The sequence below is a fragment of the Passer montanus genome, unplaced genomic scaffold (genome assembly GCF_014805655.1).
Source record: "Passer montanus isolate IOZ18808 unplaced genomic scaffold, ASM1480565v1 scaffold692, whole genome shotgun sequence".
NCBI lineage: Eukaryota > Metazoa > Chordata > Aves > Passeriformes > Passeridae > Passer > Passer montanus.
In genome coordinates, this window is record NW_024372059.1 from 1 (window position 1) to 2,527 (window position 2,527).

Here is a 2,527-nt window from a genome sequence, read left to right on the forward strand (position 1 = left end):
GATTTTTATGGGTTTTGAGGCAGGGTTTTTAAGGTTTTGGGGGATTTTGGGCGGTTTTTAGGAATTTTTGTGATTTTTGGGATTTTTTGAGGATTTGAGGTCTTGGAGAAGGGTTTTGGGTTTTTAGGGTTTTTTTGGGGTGATATTTGAGGAGTTTGGGGTGGGATTTTTAAGGTTTTGGGGGTGATTTTGGGGTTTTTGATGATTTTTGGGGTTTTTTGGGTGGTTTCTAGGGATTTTTGGGGTTTTTTTGGGGATTTGGGATCTGGCAGAAGGGTTTGGGGGTTTTTTGGGGTGATATTTGAGGAGTTTGGGGTGGGATTTTTAAGGTTCTGGGGTTTTGGGGGTGATTTTGGGGTTTTTTTGGGGTGATATTTGAGGAGTTTGGGGTGGGATTTTTAAGGTTTTGGGGGTGATTTTGGGGTTTTTGATGATTTTTGGGGTTTTTGAGTGATTTTTTGGGGTTTTTTTTTTTGGATTTTAGATCTTTGGGGGAGAGTTTGGGGTTTTTAGGGATTTTTTGGGGGTGATTTTGGGGTGATTTTTATGGGTTTTGGGGCGAGATTTTTAAGATTTTGGGGAATTTTGGGGTTTTGGAGGCAAACCTTGGGATGGTGTTTTATGATTTTTGGGGTTTCTTTAGGATTCGTTTTGGGGGTGATTTTGGGGTTTTTGAGTGATTTTGGGGTTTTTTTTGGATTTTAGGTCTTTGGGGGAGAGTTTGGGGTTTTTAGGGATTTTTTTGGGGTGATTTTGGGGTGATTTTTATGGGCTTTGGGGTGAGATTTTTAAGATTTTGGGGAATTTTGGGGTTTTGGAGGCAAACCTTGGGATGGTGTTTTATGATTTTTGGGGTTTCTTTAGGATTCTTGCATATTTTTAGAATTTTTAAGCAGTTTTTAGAATTTTTGATGTCTTTTTCAGGATTTTTAGGATTTCTTTAGAACTTTTAGGGGTTTTTTTTAGGATTTTGGATGGTTTTTATGATTTCTTTAGGATTTGTAGGGTTTTTTGGGGTTTTGGGGTGGTTTTTATGGTTTTGAGGTGGTTTTTAGAGCTTTTTAGGATTTTGGGGGTTTCTTTAGGATTCTGGGGCGATTTTTAGGATTTCTGGGTGCTTGTTAGGATTTCTGAGTGGTTCTTTTAGGATTTCTGAGAGACTTTTATGGTTCTTTTAAAGATTTCTAGGTGGTTTTTAGGATTTCTGGATGATTTTTAAGATTTTTTTAGGATTTTTTGACTTGTTTTAGGATTTAGTGGGTGGTTTTTAGGATTTCTGGATGATTTTTAAGATTTTTTTAGGATTTTTTGACTTGTTTTAGGATTTAGTGGGTGGTTTTTAGGATTTCTGGGTGACATTAGGAGTTTTCTTTATTTCTGAGTGTTTTTTAGGATTTTTGGGGTGATTTTTAGGATTTCTGTGTGTTTTTTTGGATTTTTGAGTTATTTTAGGAGTTTTTTAGGCTTTCTGGGTGTTTTTGAGGATTTTTTTAGGATTTCTGGGTGTTTTTTAGGATTTCTGGATGGTTTTTAAGATTTTTTTAGGATTTTTTGACTTTTTTTTAGGATTTTGTGGGTGGTTTTTAGGATTTCTGGGTGACTTTAGGAGTTTCTAGGGTTTCTGGGTGTTTTTTAAGATTTTTTTGGGGATTTTTAGCATTTCTGGGTGTTTTTTAAGATTTTTCGTGTCATTTTTAGGAGTTTTTTTTAAATTTTGGGTGTTTTTTCGGGGTTTTTCCCCCACCTCTCCTGCTTGAGGGCGAACTCCAACATCCGGATGCGGCGCACCAGGTCCAGCTTGAGGCTCTCCTGGCCCTGGCGCTCGCCCTGCAGGAACGCCACCTGCGCCTGGGCGACAAAAAGGGACATTGGGGACACTGGGGACACCCAGGGGTGACAGGGACACCCAGGGGTGACAGGGACACTCAGGGTCCCTGGGGACACTGGGGACACTCAGGTCCCTGAGCTCTCCTGGCCCTGGCGCTCGCCCTGCAGGAACGCCACCTGCGCCTGGGCCGGAGCGGGGCCCGGAGCGGGGCCGGGAGCGGGGCCGGGGGGCGGAGGTTGGGCCCGGGCCGGCGGAGCCCGCTCGGCCGCCATGGCGGCTGCCACAAAGGGAGCCACGGGCGGCAGCGGCTTCCTGCCACAAAGGGAGCCGGAAAGGGGGCGGGGTCAACGCGAAATGGGCGTGGCCAACGGGAAGGGGCGGGGCCAAGGGAGGCGCTGTTGCCGTGGCAACGGGAGTTGGGGGCGGGGGGGGCTGTAGCGGAATTTTGGGGGATTTTACGATTTTTTGGGGGTTCTGGGAGATTTTTAGGGGTTTTAGGATTTTTTGAGAGGGTGTTTGGGGAGTTAGAGGGGATCTGGGGGGTCTTTGGAGTGTTTTAGGATTTTTTGGGGTGGCATTTGGGGGTTTATGTGGGATTTTTGGGTGGTTCTAGGGAATTTTGGGGCAATTGTAGCGGATTTTTGGGGTTTTGGGGGCGGTTGGGGTTTTGGGGGGGGGGGGCTGTGGGGGGTTAGAGGG